Below are 20959 nucleotides of genomic sequence, written 5' to 3' on the forward strand. Positions count from 1 at the left end.
AGCTGAGATCGTGCCATTGCACTCCAGCCTGGGCAACAAGAGCGAAACTCCATCGCAAAAATAAAATAAAATAAAAAGAAAAGAAAAGTGTAGACACTAGATTGTAGTTGTAGAATTACATCATAATGGAAATATGTTCAGGCTGAGTCCTTCCTTTGGCATGTTTGCATTGTGTGAACACTGGAATGAATCAATTTCTGTTACCATTACCATATGTTTTTCTCATCCCGTATGGTTTTCTCAGTACATAGCATCGTGTAAGCTACTCTAACACTGGAGTTCAGAGAACTGGTTTGAGTTCCAGCTTGCTAACCAGGTGGTGCTCAAAACACAGCCATGGCCACAAAAGCCCATTCTCTGAAGTTAGTGTGTGATGTATAAATTCATAGCCTAATTCTCCTTTTGACTTCTCCTCAATACACTGTTTCATAAAGATGGTAGCTGCCCACCCTTTTGTGGTTCATAAGTATGGTGGTTCGGTTTTCATGCTTATGTGTGAGACGTGCCTCTCTCCAACCTTGTTACAGCACAGGCACATTACCCATCTGACATGAGGGAAAAAAAGGTTATGGTTCTAAATGCCATTTTTGGAAAAGAAAAAGAAATCCGGCCAGGAGCAGTGGCCCATGCCTGTAATTCCAGCACTTTGGGAGTCCAAGGTGGGCAGATCACTTGAGGTCAGGAGTTTGAGACCAACCTGGTCAACATGGTGAAATCCTGTCTCTACAAAAAAAAAACAAAAAACAAAAATTAGCCATGCATGGTGGTGGGCACCTATAGTCCCAGTTACTCGGAACTCTGAGGTGGGAGGATCGCTTGAGCCTGGGAGGCGGAGGTTGCTGTGGGCTGAGATCGTGCCACTGCACTCCAGCCTGAGTGACAGAGTGAAACCCTGTCTCAAAAAACAAAACAAAACAGAAAAGAAATCCAAAGACTGTGATACTTTCTTCATAATTCCCAAGTTTTAACATGGAGGGTATATATTAAAATATATTTGTATTTCATATTATATATGTTATATATGACACACACATAAAGCATATGCACATGACAAGAGATAGGCCAGGGTAGCGTAGACTTCAGTACTTCAGATACAACCATCACTTTTGCCATATCCACGTACCAAATGAACATTATTTACTTAACATGTTTCTTTAAATTGGTGCACATTTTATTTATTATTTATTTATTTTTATTTATTTGTATTTTTGAGATGGAGTCTCATTCTGTCGTCCAGGCTGGAGTGCAGTGGCGTGATCTTGGCTCACTGCAACCTCTGCCTCCCGGGTTCAAGCGATTCTCCTGCCTCAGCCTCCTGAGTAGCTGGGACTACAGGTGGGTGCCACCATGCCCGGCTAATTTTTTGTATTTTTAGTAGAGACGGGGTTTCACCATGTTAGCCAGGATGATCTCGATCTCCTGACCTCGTGATCCACCCGCCTCGGTCTCCCAAAGTGCTGGAATTACAAGTGTGAGCCATTGCGCCTGGCCTATTTATTTTTGAGACAGGGTCTTACTCTGTCGCCTAGGCTGGAGTGCAGTGGCGTGATCTCAGCTTACTGCAACCTCCACCTCCCAGGTTCAAGTGATTCTCCTGCCTCAGTCCCCTGAGTAGCTGGATTACAGGTGCCCGCCACTGCGCCCAGCTAATTTTTGTATTTTTAGTAGAGACGGGGTTTCACCATGTTGGCCAGGCTGGTCTCGAACTCCTGACCTCAGGTGATCCACCCACCTCGGCCTCTCAGAGTGCTGGGATTACAGGTGTGAGCCATCACTCCTGGCCCACATTTTAAAACATAAGTAAAACTGCATTTATTTATCTCTGATGGAACTAATGGGCACAGCAGGAAACAGATGGTACCTTCCCCAGTTTCCTTCAGCCTCCATGGTGTATATCTTTTTTTTTTTTTTTTAAGAGGCAGGAGCCAAGCAAGGTAGCTTACACCTGTAATTCCAACATTTTGGGAGGCTGAGACAGGAGGATGACTTGAGGCCCGGAGTTTGAGACCAGCCTGCACAATTTAGTGAGTCCCCTGTCTCTACAAGGAAGGTATGGTGGCTCTCACCTGCAGTCTCAGCTACTTGGGAGGCTGAGGTGGGAGGATCACTTGAGCCCAGGAGTTCGAGCCTGCAGTGAGCTATGATTGCATCACTGCACTCCAGCCTGGACCAGAGATTGAGACCTTGTCTCTTAAAAAGAGAGAGAGAGTCTCACTGTCATCCAGGCTGGAGTGCAGTGGTGCAATCATAGCTCACTGAAGCCTGAAACTCCTGGGCTCAAGGAATCCTCCTGCCTCAGCCTCCTGGGTAGCTGGGATTACAGGCATGAGCCACCAGGCCTGGCCTAGTACATCTTTTGACAACAGAGGAGCAGATTTCAGGCCCAGAGCTTCTACCAAACAGTAGTATTCAGCTGAAATTCAGTAACTTTTGTTTTTGTAGTACTGACCCCAGTATAGAAAGGAAAAAAACAAACAAAAACAAACAAACAAACAAAAAACCCAATAACTTGGAAAAATGTTTTGTGATTACACAAACATTCTCTTTTAAGGACACAAATTATGAAATAAAGTTAATTTTCTTTAAAAAGATATAAGTTAACATGTTAAACATCAACATGTTGCTATCACTTTAATTTAATCAAAGTGATTCAGTTACTGTAAGGATATTTTCTAACAGCCACATTGCAACTCAGAAAAGAAATAAAAAAGCCAGGTAGAGAAGGCAGATCTTTCTAGTATTTTGCTTCTTATTCGAATATTGAGACTATGTTTGTTATGTAACTCACTATAAGTAGTGCAAAAAGTGTGATTAATGTGTATAATCAAAAACTGCAAATAAAATAAACTTTTGGTTATCTTATTAATATCCCTCTACAAACCCAGATAGACATCTGAATATGCAACATGCAAGGGTGGGGTGATGGCCTCAGAACAGAGATAAGGAGTGAGAGGGTGGCCAGCCATAGAGGCGAAATCATTACAAACACTGGCACAGTGGCGCGCAGGCAAGTGATGCCCTTCACGTGTGAGTACCGAGAGAAAGACTATCACTTGCACGCTAGTATTGCACCCCCGAAACTACCAGTGCTATAGACTAGCATTTGCCACATTCCCAGAGCACCCCAGATAGTCACATTTTTAGGGCATATGTTTTCTTTTTGTTGTTGTGTTTTTTTGTTTGCTTGTTTGTTTTGAGACAGTCTGGCTCTGTCGCTCAGGCTGGAGTGCAGTGGTGTGATCTCGGCTCACTGCAACCTCCACTTCCCAGGTTCAAGTGATTCTCCTGCCTCCGCCTCTGGAGTAGCTGGGACTACAGGCACGCGCCAACATGTAGGGCATACACTTTCTATAAGAGTGAAAAATTTCATCTGTTGGTCTGCTTCAAGATTTTGCTTAATGCAACAATATGTTTTAACTTTTCTTTCTTCCCTTCCCTTCCCTTTTCTTTCCTTCCTTCCTTCCTTCCTCCTTCCTTTCTCCCTTCCATCCTTCTTCCTTTCTCCCTCCCCTCCCCTCCCCTTCCCTTCCCTCTCTGTCTCTTTCTTTCTTTTTGAGACAGAGGCTTGCTCTGTTGCCCAGGCTGGAGTGCAGTGATGTGATCTCGTCTCACTGCAGCCTCAACCTCCCTGGCTTAAGTGATCTTCCCAGCTCAGCCTCCCAAGTTGCTAAGACCACAGGCACGTGCCACCACACCCAGCTAATTTTTTTTTTTTGTACTTTTTGTAGAGACAGGCTTTCACTATGTTGTCCAGGCTGGTCTCGAACTCCTGGCCTCAAGCAATCTGCCCACCTCGGTCTCCCAAAGTGTTGAGATTACAGGCTGTCCTAACTTTTCAAAGGGGAAGAGAATTGCAAACTAAAGACTAAGAGCATATTCTTTGTTGTAGGTGTACGTGTTTGTTCACGGCCCCTTACACAGCTTGTGTAAGGAGACCAATTTTTGATGGAAGAAAGGGAAACTGTCAGTCTCAACTGCACAAGTGAGATATTGGATAAGTTACTTTACAGTTTGGTGTTTCTGTTTCCTGACCTGTATGACAGACACAAGACTATGGACCCATTTGGTTTAGTTTGGTTTTGGGCTTAACTAATCTCCAAATACCCTTTTTACTGTGAAATGTTTGTGATCTGCAATCTTAGGTTACACTGATGCAGTAATTTCTTTGCATTGCAGTTTTTTTCTAGTAAGAGTACAGTTATGGTTTCTTGTCTTCCTTTTTAGAATATCTTAAGTAACGCCCCACATCCAAGCTCCCAGTGGGTTTCCAGTCCTAATATGGTGCAGGGTTCCATAGTGCTCACGGGTATTGATGTATTAGGGCAATGTGACCCAGGAAGCTGCTGCGGGAAATTGTAAAGTAAGGTGACATTAGAAAGATATTCCATCAAAATGCCGAAGTGTGCGAGAGCATATCCTCCCTCACATTTCTGCACATTTGTGTCAAGTGGTCAAGCAGTTCCTAAGCAACGGTGCGGAGGCGGTTGCTAGGCTGGCTTGTCACGTGTCCACGGATTCAGCTGCTAAAGAAATGGTGAGCCCAACTGCATTCAGACAGTTTATTGCTTAAAGAGACAGTAAGACCATCATGGTGTCAGCTCCAACATCCTTAGTCCCACAGGATGACAGTGAACCAGAGGGGCCAGGTGACATTGAAGGGCCAACTCAAAAACGACCACAGGCAGTTTTGTAACAGACTTACACAGAAGCCTGCAGCTGGAAATTAAGTCTGGGCAAGGTAGAAAGCCCGATACCACACCAGAGCCAGGGAGGCCGATGAGAAACTGCCTCACGGTGGCTCCTCACCAGGCTTCTTGTCTTGCCCACTTCCTGGAAAAAAAATCACAGGACGTTCTGCCAAGACTCAAGTCAGACTTCAGGTAAGCCTTTGCCTTCGCCCACGTGGAGATGTGCAAGGTCTCCATGGCATCATGGCAGACCTGGTCCCTACAACTGCACTGCCTGGCCTTTTGTGTAACCAGCTAAGAATTTGTTTTCAAGAAGCACAGGCCAGGTCAGGTGCGGTGGCTCACACCTGTAATCCCAGCACTTTGAGACGCTGAGGTGGGTAGATCACCTGAGCTCAGCAGTTCGAGACCAGCCTGGCCAACATGGTGAAACTCCATCTCTACTAAAAATACAAAAAATTATCCAGGCATGGTGGCGGATGCCTGTAATCCCAGCTACTTGGGAGGCTGAGGCAGGAGAATTTCTTGAACCCGGGAGGCAGAAGTTGCAGTGAGCCGAGATCGAGCCACGGCACTCCAGCCTGGGCAACAAGAACATAACTCCGTCTCAAAACACACACACACACACACACACACACACACACACACACACCCGAAAAATACAAAAATCAGCAGGCATGGTGGCACACACCTGTAGTCCCAGCTACTCGGGTGGCTGAGGCAGGAGAATCACTTGAACCCAGGAGGCGGAGGTTGCAGTGAGCCGAGATGGTGAGACTGCACTCCAGCCTGGACAACAGAGCAAGACTCTGTCTAAAAAAAAAAAAAAAGCACAGGCCACCCTATCAGATGCCCCAATTAATTGTACTGTGACAGTGGCATGGATGAAATCCTTTCTATTGGCGTTAAGTGACATCAGATGAGAATAACTGTGGCTATGATCAAGTAGAATGATCAGACCCACCTGGAGAACAGACCACAGTCAGGCTCCTGGTCAAAGCCAAGCCAGCTAAGTCGGTCATTAATCCAGGTGCAGCAAGAGGTATTGGCAACTGCACACAGCCAGCCCTGGCCACCAGCAGGAAATCCAGGGCAATATGACTGCTCCTCACCATTCATGTTGGAGAGCTTAGTCTGGTCTGTGTGTGCAAGCAAGTGTAGGCCTGATGTCCTTGTAAGACGAGGTCCCCTCTTGGGGCATGAACTGTGGCTAGAGTTTAAGACCCTGGTTTTTTTTTTGTTTGTTTTTTTTTTTGAGGGTGGGGACGGGTGGTGGGGTGGAGTCTCACTCTGTCGCCCAGGCTGGAGTGTAGTCGTGCAATCTCGGCTCACTGCAGCCTCTGTCTCCTGGGTTCCAGTGATTCTCCTGCCTACGCCTCCCAAATAGCTGCAATTACAGGCACCCACCACCAGGCCCAGCTAATTTTTTTTTTTTTTTTTTTTTTTTGAGACGGAGTTTTGCTCTTGTTGCCCAGGCTGGAGTGCAATGGTGCAATCTCGGCTCACTGCAACTTCCGCCTCCCGGGTTCAAGTGATTCTCCTGCCTCAGACTCCCGAGAGGCTAGGATTACAGGCATCCGCCACCATGCCCAGCTAATTTTTTGTATTTTTAGTAGAGATGGGGTTTCACCATGTTGACCAGGCTGGTCGAGAACTCTTGACCTCAGGTGATCCATGCACCTCGGCCTCCCAAAGTGCTGGGATTACAGGCATGAGCCATTGCGCCCAGCCCATTTTTGTATTTTTAGTAGAGACGGGTTTTCGCCATGTTGGCCAGGCTGGTCTTGAAATCCTTACCTCAAGTGATCTACCCTTCTCGGCCTCCCAAAGTGCTGGGATTACAGGCATGAGCCACCTCGCCAGGGCTTCTTTTTTTTTTTTTTTTTTTTTGAGACAGGGTCTTGGTCTGTCACCCAGGCTGGAGTGCAGTGGTATGATAGCTCACTGCAGCCTCTGTAAGAATTAAAGAAAGAGGAGAGAAACATGAAGGGTGGCTTGACAGTCAACAGATTTATTTTAAACCTGGGAGGGACTTCTGACCCTTCTGAGTTACGTCAGAAGCCGCACTCTCTTACAGACTAAGAATTTTTAAGGATTTAGGGTGGGAGAGTTTATCAGAGGCTTGGACTGCTTCTGTGTCTCTTTGTTGTGCTTATCTGGGAGGGAGAGTTTTGTGTCTGTTCACATACATCTTCCTGCAGTTGCAGGCATCCCGAGTCTGCCTTTAGCTTCCCTATCTTAGTGCACCTGAAGGGAAAGGAATGTGCTTATTAAGGCCCACTGTTTTACTGGGGCCCCTTGTATGAAGGTGAAGTTTGGCAGTTACCCAAGAGACTTTCTCCCTGCCTTCCTCTGTGCCTGAGCTGTCTTATCTGTGTTTTACTGTCTGTTCTTTTCTGGCTGCTTGTAGTTAGAAGAGAAGTGATTTCCTTGAAATGCGTGAGGCTAGAAAGGGAGCTGGAAATGAAAGTGGCAGTATTTGTCCAAGATGACGGTGCTCCTGCTCTGTCATTGCAGACCCTATAGTTATAAAAGGATGAGGGGGCGACGTGTTCTTTCTGGCTACTTCCTGCTGAGGTGGGGCGGAGAGTTTCTTGGTCTCGGATTGACTGCAGGAGTAACACCATCTGTAAATGTTTTTGGGTGGTTGCAAAATGGCCATGATTCTGTCAGTTAAAAATTTTTGAAAAAGGTTAATTAGGCAGAATAAAAACATTAGTCCTAGGCATATTACTAGGAGAGGACCCAGGAATGGGATGACTCATGCTATGATTTTGTTTTTAAACCAAGAATTTATTTGGTTCTTTTGGTATTCCCTTAGCTTTTTAGCCCTTCTTTTTAGTTTTTCAGCAGCATTTCTTACTAGGCCTGATTGGTTGAGATAGAAACAACATTTCTTACCCAATGAGAGGCAGAGGCCCCCTTTTTCAGCCATTATAAGATTTAGTCCCCATCTGTTTTGGAGGACTACTCCAGCCAAGGAGTCTAGTTGGTCATGGACTCTTATAAAGCTTCGGGCTATATCTTCTAAAGAGCCCTGTAGTTTTGTTGAAAGAGCCTTAAAGTATGTTAAGGAGGTGGCTAATCCGCTTGCTCCCAATCAAAGTCCAGAGGTTATACCTAAGGCGGCAGTTAAAGGAATGACATGGATGGCCCATCTTTTTCTAACATATTGGACGGATGGGATGGGCAAAGGCTGATTAGGAGGAACTAGTCTGATGGAGGGAAATAGATAAACTAGGGTACAGGTTCCAGTCCAATTGGTGGGGAGACAAAGATAGGTGTTGCTGCCACACAAAAAGAACAAGACTTTGCTGTAAACACAGGCAGAAATATGGAAAGAGAACAAGTGAATTAAAGATGGGGTGTTTTTTGTTGGTTTGTTTTTTTGTTTTTTTTTCCTGTGGTTCATTACTCCAGACTGACAAAGAGGAGGCCAGGGAGGCGCCTACTATAGTAGAGATATAGGAAGAGTTACTTTTTACACATTTAATGCGGTCGGATGTTGCGCCATTAATATTGAGCCATGGAAAAAGGTGGGCATTAGGGACAGCACAGGTTAGGCCTGGAGGCATTGGTTAAGGGAGAGGCCGTAAAACGAGCCGGTTGCAGAAATGTTCCCATTTGCTTCAAGTGACACTTGGTAGTTAATTTGATTAGTTTGGTGGTCAGAGGGGTGTTTAACAACGATAGTGCGGTTGCATTGGTTAAGTGTTAATGACCCTACAGGGATATTTCCCTTAGAGGCCGAAAAGTAAAGTGAGGCTTGTTGAAAAAGGGGAGGGTGTTTAGTTATAGGCCCTTCAATGGGAGGGCCTTGGGGCTTAAGGCGTTGTAGAGAGTTGTAATCGGTTTGAAATAATTTGTTAGCCTGATTGGCCCTGGAAGTGGGATAATCACCGATTAGAGTGTCAACTTTTTTAAAAAGCGAAACTCCTTTTTGGAGTTTATAAATTAGGGTTATATTTCCAGTTAAAAGGTCATGAAGGGGTGCAGGAAGGGCTGAGTAAGCTGAGGAAGACAGTGATAAACACATCCAGCATTCCAAAGCAAGGGAAGAGTTAGCTGGCAGTAAGAGGGATTGTGTAAGGTTTATAGAGTGTTCGAGCTTGAGGGCAGTGAGGAGTGGTTGTACTGGTGAGATTGATGTACTTAGGGAATTTATATTAAAAGAAGCAAGCAAAAAGAGAAAAAGGTTATTTGGGTAGGAGTAAAGTCCTGGAAAGTTCCTTGAAGCCATAGGTCCCATAAAATAGTAAGGAGCTGATCAGGATGTGCAATGGGAGCTTCGTAAGGGTACCACTGAAGGTCTGTAGCAAGGCAGATTAGGAAGCGATGAAAGTTTGGAAGAGAAAGAGACATAAGCGGCTTATGTGGAGTTTTCCTTTTTTTCCTCTGGGATTCAGGTGAGGCAAAGGGAAGTGGGTCCTATGGAGACACAAGAAAAGGCTGAAGGAGTTTTAGATTCAGTTGTTTGAGCATGTGGTGAAGGGAAGTTTATTGGTTTTTTTGTCTTTCTTTTTGAGAGAAGTATAATGAATCCAGTTAGGGAGTCCCCAGAGTTTTGCTGCCGTAGGTGTGGTAAGGATGATCTGGTAAGGTCCCTTCCATTTAGACGTGAGGGGGGATTTGGGGGTAGGACTGGGATTTTTTATGAGAACCCAGTCTTCTGGCTGTAGGAAGGGATTAGAGGAGTTGGCAGCGGGTTGTGGCAGGTATTTGTCAGCATATTCCCAAATGAAATGGTGGATGGTATGCAGAAGAGGGCAAGCGAGAGGGGTTGGTAGAGGTGGTGCTTGACCCTGAGGTGGAACAAAAAGGGCAAGTGGTTTCCCATACATGAGTTTAAAGGGGCTGAGCATTAAGGGTTTACATGGGAGCACCTGAATTTTTAGAAGGGCCAAAGGTAAAAGTGTGACCCAGTCTTTATGTGTTTGGAGCGAGTACCTGGTGAGGTGTTTTTTGAATGCCATTCATTTTTTCAACCTTTCCTGAAGATTGAGGTCTATAGGGGATGTGTAGCTTCCAGGTGATATGTAGAGCTTGTGCAAGTGTTTGAGTAATTTGAGAAATGAATTCAGGACCATTGTCAGATTGAAAAGAACAAGGCACCCAGAACCTGGGTTTGATTTCTGTTATTAATTTGGAGGTGACAGTAGAAGTTCGTTTGTTGGTTGTGAGAAAAGCCTCAACCCATCCCGAAAAGGTACCGACCAGAACTAAAAGAAATTTAACCTTTTTTACTGGGGGCATATGGATAAAATTAATTTGCCAATCCTGTCCTAGAAGGAGTCCCCTGGCCAGATGGGATGGGAAAGAAGGGGGTTTAGTGTTGGAGTGGGGTGAAGCTTTCTGGCAAATAGAGCGTTGATGGGAAATGACTTTTAACTGTTCCTTTATATCTGGGGCTATGTGTATATGGGAACTTAAGAAATGTTGTAGAGGGGAATGGCTAGTGTGGAAGAGGTTGTGAATGTCCCATAAAAGAGTTGTTTTTTCAGGGTCAGGTAGGACTAATTTGTTTTTTATGAACCAGTATGGGGGTTTGAATTGTGCCCCCACCGTGATTAGTTGTGTTTGGTGTTTTGCATAAAAGGAGGGGATATGTTGTATGAGGGGAAATAGGTATTGGGGAATTGGATGATTGGTTGAGGCTTGTTTTGCCCAACAGTCAGCTTTACAGTTTTCTAAAGAAATGTGGCTGTTATTTGATTGATGTCCTTTGCAATGGATAACTGCAAACTTTTCTGGGAGTAAAGCTGCCTTTAGCAAATGATGGATTGGTTTCTCACGAATTATCGGAGTTTCTTTAGCCATGAGATAGCTCTACTCGCTCCAAATTTGGGCATTGGAATGGATGATGTTATAGGCATATTTAGAATCGGTGTATATATTAACTTGTATGCTCTCTGCTAGGGTTAATTCTTTTATTAGGGCAATTAATTCTGCTTGCTGGGAGGATGTGCCCAAAGGCAAAGGGCAGCCTTTACGATGCTTCTAGGTGGGAAAGAGTGGGTATTATTATGATATTCCTCAATGATGGCATATCCTGCTTGGAGGGAAGGGTTTTTTGATGTGCTGCCATCTATAAACCAATCTGGGGCTCCCTTTATGTGAGTGGAAGTAAGGTGGTGAAACATGGCGAACGAACTTTCAATTAGATTAGAGCATGAGTGTTGGTCGGGGTCCAAAGGTAAAAGAGTGGTGGGATTGGGGGTGGGGAAGCATTTCTGAAGAGAGATAGAGGGTTGAAGGGGAATTGAATGTAGTAGGGCTTGCAAGTGAGAGGATGAAATTGAGGTGAGCGCCTTATGACTGAACATATCTTGCAGACTGTGAGAAGAAAATACCTGAAGGGGTTCGTAGAATGTGAGTTTTTGTGCCTCAGGGATGATCAGAGAGGCTGTGGCCAAAATTTTTAAGCAAAGGGGTCAGCTTTTATAAATGAGATCTAGTTGTTTTAAAAAATATGCCACTGGTTGGAGAGAATCTCCCATAGGTTGGGCTAATAGTCCAAGGGCCTGATTATAAGAACTGTGTAAATATAGGTGAAAGGGTTTCAGGGGGTTTGGAAGGCCTAAAGCAGGGACCTGTAATAAGGCACGTTTTAGGTGAGAGAAAGCATGATAAAGGTCTGGGGTGGAAATGAGTGGTTGGTCAAGATTTCCTTTTGTGTGTTCATAAAGGGGTTTAGCAATAATGGCAAAATTTGCTGTCTATAATCAGAAATATCCCACTAATCCAAGGAAAGAAAGTAAGTTCCTTTTTGTTTTGGGAAATGGGATTTGTTGAATGCCTTGCTTTTGTGCCAGCAGAATTTCTTAGGTATTTGGAGTTATGATTAGTCCTAAGTATGAAACTTTTGGGGAGATCAATTGGGCCTTCCCTTTTGATACCTGGTACCTGCATTCAGCCAGAAAATTTAAAAGCTTGGTGGTGTGTTGAATGCAATGTTCTAGAGAGGGGCTGCAAAGAAGTAAGTTGCCCATATATTGAAGCAAAATGCTAGGCTGTAGAGATAGTTGGGAAAGACCCAATTGAAGTACCTGACTGAAATAGTGAGGGCTGTCCCTAAACCCCTGAGGGAGGTCAGTCCATGTGAGTTGTTGGGAGCGGCCTGTGTCAGGGTTAGTCCAAGTGAAAGCAAAACGGTTTTGAGCGGAGGGATAGAAAAATAAAGGCATCTTGGAGGTTTAATAGGTTTAATACAGAGAAATGGCTAGTGTTGGGAGGAATTCGTGGTAGGAGGGTGAAGGGGTTTGGGACAACAGGATAAACAGGAACAATAGCAGAGTTGATTTGTTGCAAATCCTGAACCAGTCTATAGGAGCCATCTGGTTTTTTAATTGGGAGAATCAGAGGTATTGTGGGGAGAATGGGTGGGGATTAAAATATTGGCAGTCAAAAGTCAGGAGATGATGGGTTTGAGTTCCTGCAATCCATTAGAGTTGAGGGGGTATTGTGGGACCACTATATGGCACTTAGGATCCTTCAGTGAAATTTGAATTGGAGAATGGTGGGTAGCAATTATGAGGGAGTTAGTGTTTCATACCATGGGATTTACATGGCTAAGGAATTTGGGGTTTAAGTCTATTTGATGTTGAGTGTCTGAGGAGGGGTTCTGTTCTTGACATAATAATAAATAAGGGTGGCTTTGGTGTAAGGCTGATAAATGGATGATTCCCCCTAATTTGTGTAGGATGTCCCTTCCTAGTAAAGGAGTGAGAAAATGAGGGATGACCAAGAAAGAGTGAGTGAAGGTGACACCCTGAAATGAGCAGTATAGAGGTGGCGTTTTGTGTGGGTTTTTTTGTGTGCCCTTCATGCCAACAACAGAAATGGATGAATGTTTTAATGGCCTTGATATTCAGTTAACACCGAAAGACTCACCCCGGTATCCAAAAGAAAGGAAATAATCTTACCGGACACCATCCCAATTACCCTGGGTTCTGTGGACTCACTAGGTGTGGGGGCGAAGGATCCCGGTCACCCTCAGTCTTCTGTTGTCAGCGCCAGCAGTGAAGAGATTTCCTCCTGTGATGGTCAGGGGGCTTTATTATGAGCTGCACCCAAACGGGGAGGGTGTCCCTGCTGGGGGCAGTCCACTTTCCAGTGTCCCCAAAGACCACAAGTTGGACACGGTCTGGTGGGGGACCAGTGGTTAGGACAAGCCTTTGCCCAGTGTCCAGAGTTGCCACGTCGGAAACAGACTCCTAGAGGGGTCGGGGAGTTTTCTTTTGGGTCATTGGGAGGCTTTTGTGTAACTGGCTTTTGGATAGCAGAGGCAAGCATCTGGCTTTTTAATGAGAGATGTTTGTCTTTTTGAATTTTTTGTTCCTCATCTCTGTTGTTAAAGACACAGAAGGCTACATTTAGGAGGTCCTGCCGGGATGTCTGGGGACCCTCCTCTAAGTTTTGTAATTTTTTCCAGATATCTGGGGCAGATTGGGAAACAAATTGGAGGTGGAGAAAAGTTTGACCTTCTCTAGATTCTGGGTCCAAATTGGCATATTTTAGCATAGCTTCAGTGAGGTGTGATAAGGGCAGGATTTTCTTGGGGCTCTTGTGTAATTTCTCTAAGTTTCTCATAATTAACTGCCTTATGGGCATTTTTGTCCATACCCACAAGGAGACAGCTAATCATGTGGTCTCTTCATCTGATGCCATTGTCTCCCTGTTGGTAAGTCCAATCTGAGTCTCTACGGGGGACTGCATCATTAGCCACTGGATTTTGTATAGGGGCTTGATTATAGAGTTCATCTGTGTGGACTTCAGCTGAATGCTAGATGAGCTCTTTTTCATCAGGAGTGAGGGTGGAGGTTAGAATTATATAAAAGTCGTGCCAAGTTAAATTAAAGGATTGAGTTATGTGCAGGAATTTCCTGTGATAACGAGACGGATTTTCAGAGAAAGATCCCAGATGCTGTTCAATTTGCGACAGATTAGACATGGAGAAAAGAACATGAACGCAAGTAATGCCTTTAACTCCAGCCACTTCCCGGAGAGGGAGAATGGCAGAGGTGGTTTGACTGGCTGGAGTAGTTTTTGAACGGGTTACAGGTGGAGAAGGAGGAGGGGCAGGGTTAGGGGCTGCTGGGGCGGAGGGTTCGGACAGGCAAGGAGCAGGTGCCGGGGGTTGAGAACATGGAGGGGGTTCATTTGCAGGGTCAAAAAGAGTTTCAGAGGAAGGGGTTCCAGGGGAAGGAGAGACCTGGGGAGGGTTTTCATTAAGAAGAAGGATTTCATGAGGGATGCAAGCTTGACATAGGGAGGGTCGGGATCTAAGGTAGAAAAAAGCCTGAATATAGAGAATCTTTTGCCATTTGCCATTACTGGTTATAAAGTTGTCAAGGTCCCTGAGAATTTGAAAGTTAAAGGTGCCATTTTTGGGCCATCATCTGTTGTTATCTAATCTGTATTGGGGCCAAGCCATGTTGCCATGGAAAATTAAATGTTTTGGCTTTAGGGTCCCCCGTAAGCCAAGTTTGGTGAGGTTGTGAAGGAGACAGCCCAGTGGGGAGGACGTAGGAATGTGGGATTGTTTGGCACCCATGTGGACTGGTAAGAGGAAGCTGAGGGTGTCTGTTTTGTTCTAGGTGTCCCCAGACAAAAGACAGAGACCCAGAATCTTCTTTCCAAAAGAGGATGGTTAAGCTAAGAAGAAACTGGGCGTCCCTAAGATTTCCTCTAGCTTAGTCCTGTTGGTCCTCTGGGGACCTGGATGGCAGGTACTGGGAGAAAGCCAGGAGAAGGAAGACCTTACCAGTCAGCTGAATTAGTGTCCGATGTTAGATGTTCCCGTTGGAATCAGCAAAGGGCCTCCCAGACTGAAGGCACACAAGGAAGAGAGAGAGAAAGAGAGAGAGAGAGAGAAGAAGGAGGAAGAAGGAGCAAGGGTTAGGGAGCGAAATACCTGTTACAGGCGGTCGGAGGTGAATTCCTGAGACCTGAGAGTTTTGAAAGCTCACCAGGGAGTAGTCCCAGCCTGAGCCTTGCAGTCCCCTTCAGGTCAGTTGTCCTCCTCATGCAAATCGCTTGAAAATTGAAGTGAAAGAAAAGACTGGGCGGGTGGCCAGAGACCCTCAGGATCTGGAAGTTAACTCAGGATGCGCTGCCATTGCCCATTGGTTCCTGGGTTGCAAGAGAGTCTTTCCTCCCAACACCCGTCCCGGGTTTCAGCATCAAATGTAAGTATTAAAGAAAGCGGAGAGAAACACGGAGGGTAGCTTGACAGTCAACAGGTTTATTTTAAACCTGGGAGGGACTTCTGGCAGAGTTAGTTCAGAAGCTGCATTCTCTTACTTTAAGGGTTCAGGGCGGGAGAGTTTATCAGAGGCTTGGACTGCTTCTGTGTCTCTTTGTTGTGCTTATCTGGGAGGGAGAGTTTTGTGTCTGTTCACATACATCTTCCTGCAGCTGCAGGCATACCCCCCCTCCCGAGTCTGCCTTTAGCTTCCCTATCTTAATGCACCTGAAGGGAAAGGAATGTGCTTATTAAGGCCCACTGTTTTACTGGGGCTCCATTGTATGGGGGTGAAGTTTGACAGTTACCCAAGAGACTTTCTCCCTGCCTTCCTCTGTGCCTGAGCTGTCTTATCTGTGTTTTACTGTCTATTCTTTTCTGGCTGCTTGTAGTTAGAAGAGAAGTGATTTCCTTGAAATGCATGAAGCTGGACAGGCAGCTGGAATTTAAAGTGGCAGTGTTTGTCTGAGATGATGGTGCTCCTGCTCTATCAGCCTCAACCTCCTGGGCTTAAGCAGTCTTCCCACCTTAGCCTCCCAAATAGCTGAGACTACAGGCATGCCCAGCTAGTTTTGTTATTATTAATATTACTATTAACTTTTATTTTATGCTCAGGGGTACAAGTGCAGGTTTCTTATATAGGTAAACTCATGTCATGGGGGTTTGGTGTACAGATTAGTTCATCACCCAGAGGCCTAGTACTTAATAGTTACTTTTTCTGATCTTCACTCTCCTCCCACCCTCCACCCTTAAGTAGGCCTCAGTGTCTATTGCTCCCTTCTTTGTGTACATGAGTTCTCATCATTTAGCTCCCACTTATAAGTGAGAACATGTAGTATTAGGTTTGCTGTTCCTATTTATTACTATTATTTTTTTAAGAGATGGCATCTCCCTATGTTGTCCAGGCTGGTCTTGAACTCCTGGGCTCAAGTGATCCTCCTGCCTTGGCCTCCCAAAGTGCTGTGATTGCAGGCATGAGCCACCATACCTGGCCAGAATCATTTATTAAAACAGGAATAAACGAATTGTGTATCCGTTATGGGAAACAAACTCTTTGAGCAGAATTAAATAGCTGCAGGCCAGGCGCAGTGGCTCACGCCTATAATCCCAGCACTTTGGGAGGCCAAGGTGGGCAGATCACTTGAGGTCAGGAGTTCAAGACCAGCCCAGCCAACATGGAGAAACCCTGTCTCCACTAAAAACACAAAAATTAGCTGGGTGTGGTGGCGCATGCCTGTAATCCTAGCTACTCAGGAGGCTGAGGCAGGAGAATTGCTTGAGCCCAGGAGGCAGAGGTTGCAGTGAGGCAAGATTGCACCACTGCACTCCAGCCTGGGCAACAGAGTGAGACTCCATCTCAAATAGAAATAAAAATAAAAATTAAAAATTAAAAAGTAAACAGCTGCAAAGCAGGCTGGAGTGCTTCTGAAGAGGACAATGAGGCTATCACTATGACCTTAATATTTGCATCCTCCCGACCCCCAAAAATTCATCTGTTGAAATCCTAATCACAAGGTAATGGAATTAGGAAGTGTGGCCTTTTAGAAGGTGATTGAGTGATTAGGGACTAGTGCCCTTATGAAATAGGCCCAAGGAAGCTTGTTGGCCCCTTCCATCATGTGTGGACACAGTGAGAAGGTGCCATCTGTGAACAAGAAAGCAGGTCCTCACCAGACACTGAATCTGCTGATGCCTTGGTCTTGGACTTCCCAGCCTCCAGAACCATGAGAAATGCATTTCTGTTGCTTACAAGCCACCTACTTTGTGGCAGTTGGTTACAGTAGCCCAAACAGACTTAGACAGCCCTTAGAGTCAGCAGGGCCCCACTGCTATGGCCTCCTCAGAGTGCACTGGATTTTGCTAATAGGTTTGTAGCCACCTCCACAGCAGCATTTTTTTTGACTTGAAGTCTAGGACAAGGTTACCAAAGCATTCTGAGATGACAGGTCAGGCCAGGAGAGAACTGTAAGCAAGAGCCCAAGAGAGACAAAAATGGTTCCAGCTCTACACCTCTCCTAGGCCACTCGCAAAATCCAGAACCCAGTTTCCATGAGGTGGGCATGGAAGAGACAAAGGTAGAGTGGAAAGAATTCCTTGTGTGGTTTGGGTCCCTTACGGCTAGTCTGGGCCTCTTCCTCTTCCCTTTGACTGCATAATTAAACATTTTATCCAAATGGGAAATGCTTTTTGGACAATTGCCACATTTAGAGACTATATTGCCTGTTTTAGATATATACTTTACTAGGAGCTAAACCTTGGTGATCCAGTTATCTTTTTTTTTTTTTTTTTTGAGACAGGGTCTTGCTCTGTTGCTTAGGCTGGAGTGCAGTGGCACAATCATGGCTCACTGCAGCCTTGACCTCCAGGATTCAAGTGATCCTGACTCCTCAGCCTCCTGAGTAGCTGGGACCACAGGTATGTGCCACCACGTCCAGCTAATTAATTTTTCTTTTCTTTTCTTTCTTTCTTTCTTTTTTTTTTTTTTAGATGGAGTATTGCTGTGTTGCCCAGGCTGGAGTGCAGAGGCACTATCTCGGCTCACTGCAAGCTCTGCCTCCTGGGTTCATGCCATTCTCCTGTCTCAGCCTCCCGAGTAGCTGGGACTACAGGTGCCCACCACCACGCCTGGCTAATTTTTTGTATTTTTAATAGAGACGGGGTTTCACCGTGTTAGCCAGGATGGTCTCCATCTCCTGACCTCGTGATCTGCCCACCTCAGCCTCCCAAAGTGCTGGGATTACAGGCGTGAGCCACCGCGCCTGGCCTTTTTTTTTTTTTTTTTTTTGTACAGACTAGGTCTCCCTATGTTGCCCAGGGTGGTCTCAAACTCCTGAGCTCAAGTGATCCTCCTGCCTCAGTCTCCCAAAGTGCTGGGATTACAAGTGGGAGCCACCACTCACTGCCTTTTTAACTGTTAATTTAGAAATAATGATACATTCTGTTGAAGTTGGAAAAAAAAAGTACAGAGGTTCTGTGAATAATTTATGCAATTTTTGATAACTATAGTATAATATCAAAAGGAGGAAATTGATACTGGTACAATCCACCAATTTAACTCAAATTTCTTCAGTTTTATAAGCACTCATTTGTGTGTGTGTGTGTGTGTACTGCTATGCAATTGCACCACATACATACACACACACAAATCATTTGTTACACAAATCACATGCGTAGATTCATATAACGACCACTACCATCAAGATTCAGAATTATTCCATCAGCACAAAGAGCTGCTGCTAGCCTTTCATAGGCCCTTCTCCCCATCCCTGTCTCCTTGACAACCACTAATCTCTTCTCCATTTCTGTAATTGTGTTATTTCAAGAATGGTACATAAATGGAATCACACAGTATAAAACCTTTGAGATTGGCTTTTTTTCCACTCAGCATAATTCCTTTGAGATCCAACTAAGCTGTTGCATTTATCATACGGAGGTACCACTGTTTATTTAACCATTCACTCACTGAACAACATCTGGGCTAATTCCAGTTTTTGGCTGTTATGGATAAAGCTGCTAAAGCCATTCATTGTACAGGTTTCTGTGTGAATGTAAATGTTCATTTTTCTGGGCTAGATGCCCAGGAATGTAATATCGGGTCATATGGTAGTTTCATGTTTAGTTTTATAAGAAACTGTCAAAATATTTTCTGCCAGTCTGTAGCTTGTCTTTTCATTCTCTTCAAAGAGTCTCTCTGAGGGCAAAAATTTTTGGTTTTGATGAAGCTCAATTAATCACATTTTCGTTTTATAGATTATGATTTTGCGTTATGTATGACACTTCGTCAGGCCTGAGGTCATGAGGATTTTTTAGGCTGGGGGTGGTGACTCACACCTGAAATCTCAACACTTTGGGGGTCCGAGGCGAAAGGATGACTTGAGCTCAGGAGTTTGAGACCAGCCTGGGCAACATAGTAAGACCCCGTCTCTATAAAAAGTACCAAAAAAATGAGCTGCGCATGGTGATGCATGTACACCTGTAGTCCCAGCTACTGGGGAGACTGAGGTGGGAGGATCGCCTGAGCCAGGGAGGTTGAGGTTGCAGTGAGCCAAGATTGTGCCACTGCACTCCAGCCTGGGTGACAGAGCAAGGTCCTGTTTCAAAAATAAATAAATAAAATAAAATAATAAAAAATAATAGTGTACTCTACAGCAAAGGTTTCTGATCAGCTTGTGACAGGCTATTAGTGTTGTCACTTTCCTATGTTACTCTTATCTCTAAAGCAAAACCTATTCTTAAACTAAGAATGCTTTTTCTTCTTAAAGTACTAGGACATTTCCATAAGTTCTGGGTCTTTATTCAGTTAGTTAACATTATTACCTTGTTCCCTCAACCATGAACATCTTGTGACCAAGAGTGCCCAACCCTGGGGGAATGTAACCCAGCAGGTTTGGCTTTTTCCGGCCTTTATTTTTTTTGAGACAGAGTCTCGCTTCGTCATCCAGGCTGGAGTGCAGTGGTGCAATCACAGCTCACTTACAGCCTTGATCTTCTCCTGGGCTCAAGCAATCCTCCTACATCAGCCTCCTGAGTAGTTGGGACTATAGGTGCACACCATCACGTCTGACTAATTTTTGTATTTTTGGTAGAGAGAGGGTTTCACCATGTTGCCCAGGCTGATCTTGAATTCCTGGCCTCAAGCCATTTCCCACCTTGACCTCCCAAAGTGCTGGGATTACAGGCATGAGCCACTGCACTCCACTCCTTTTTACCGTGTTGTCTTCCAATCCATGAACATGATATGTCTCTCTATTTATTTGGATCTCCTCTGATTTCTTTCATTTATATTTTGTATTTTTTTTTTTTTTTGAGAAGGAGTTTCACTCTGTCATCCAGGCTGCAGTGCAATGGCGCAATCTCTGCTCATTGCAACCTCCGCCTCCCAGGTTCAAACGATTCTCCTGCCTCAGCCTCCCGAGTAGCTGGGATTACAGGCGTGCGCCACCATGCCTGGCTAATTTTTGTATTTTTTAGTAGAGACGGGGTTTCACCATGTTGGCCAGGCTGGTCTTGAACTCCTGACCTCAGGTGATCTGCCTGCCTCAGCCTCCCAAAGTGCTGGGATTACAGGCGTGAGCCACCATGCCCAGCCTATATTTTGCAATTTTTAAAATACTAACCCTTTACATGTTTTGTTAGCTGTATACCTAAGTATTTTATCTTCTCTAGAGCAATTATGTATGGTATTGTGTTTCAAATTTTGGTGATAATATATAGAAATGCTAATCTTTTTTTTATTCCAATAAAACTTTATTTACAAAAGCAGCAGTCCACCAAGGTCAGGAGTTCGAGATCAGCCTGGCCAACATGGTGAAACCTGTCTCGACTAAAAATACAAAAAATTAGCTGGGCATGGTGGCGGATGCCTGTAATCCCAGCTACTCGGGAGGCTGAGGCAGGAGAATCACTTGAACCCAGGAGGCAAAGTTGCAGTGAGCCGAGATTGCGCCATTGCACTCCAGCCTGTTCCACAAGAGTGAAACTCCGTCTCAAAACAAAAACAAAAACAAAAACAAAAACAAAAACAAAAACAGTGGTCCATATTTGGTCACAGGTCATTGATTGCTGAGCCCTACTCTAAGAGAACATAAAAATAACTTGGCCGGGCACGGTGGCTCATGCTTGTAATCCCAGCACATTGGGAGGCTGAGGCAGGCGGGTCACCTGAGGTCAGGAGTTCAAGACCAGCCCAGCCAACATGGCTAAACCCTATCTCTACGAAAAATACAAAACTTAGCTGGGTGTGGTGGTGGGTGCCTGTAATTCCAGCTACTCAGGAGGCTGAGGCAGGAGAATCGCTTGAACCTGGGAGGCAGAGGTTGCAGTGAGCTGAGATCACGCCATTGCACTTCAGCCTGGGCAACAAGAGCAAAACTCCATCTCAAATAAGTAAGTAAATAGATAAATAAATAAATAAAACTTAAAGCAGATATACTCAGGGTTTCTTCTCACAGGCAGAGTTCCATTATTTCTAAATAAGCAAAAAATGACAATTATCTTTTCCATTTAAAAAATTTTCTTTTCTTTCTTT

At 44.8% G+C, this 20959-nt stretch overlaps 1 non-coding gene across 1 annotated transcript; it reads left to right on the forward strand.

The window, feature by feature from the left end:
* The first annotated feature begins 447 nt into the window (after positions 1-447).
* On the forward strand, positions 448-551 carry LOC112438617 (small nucleolar RNA U13). Its single transcript, XR_003027019.1, has one exon. It is a non-coding gene; the product is annotated as a small nucleolar RNA U13 (small nucleolar RNA).
* Positions 552-20959: the final 20408 nt, after the last annotated feature.

Source organism: Pan paniscus, chromosome X (genome assembly GCF_029289425.2).
Source record: "Pan paniscus chromosome X, NHGRI_mPanPan1-v2.0_pri, whole genome shotgun sequence".
NCBI lineage: Eukaryota > Metazoa > Chordata > Mammalia > Primates > Hominidae > Pan > Pan paniscus.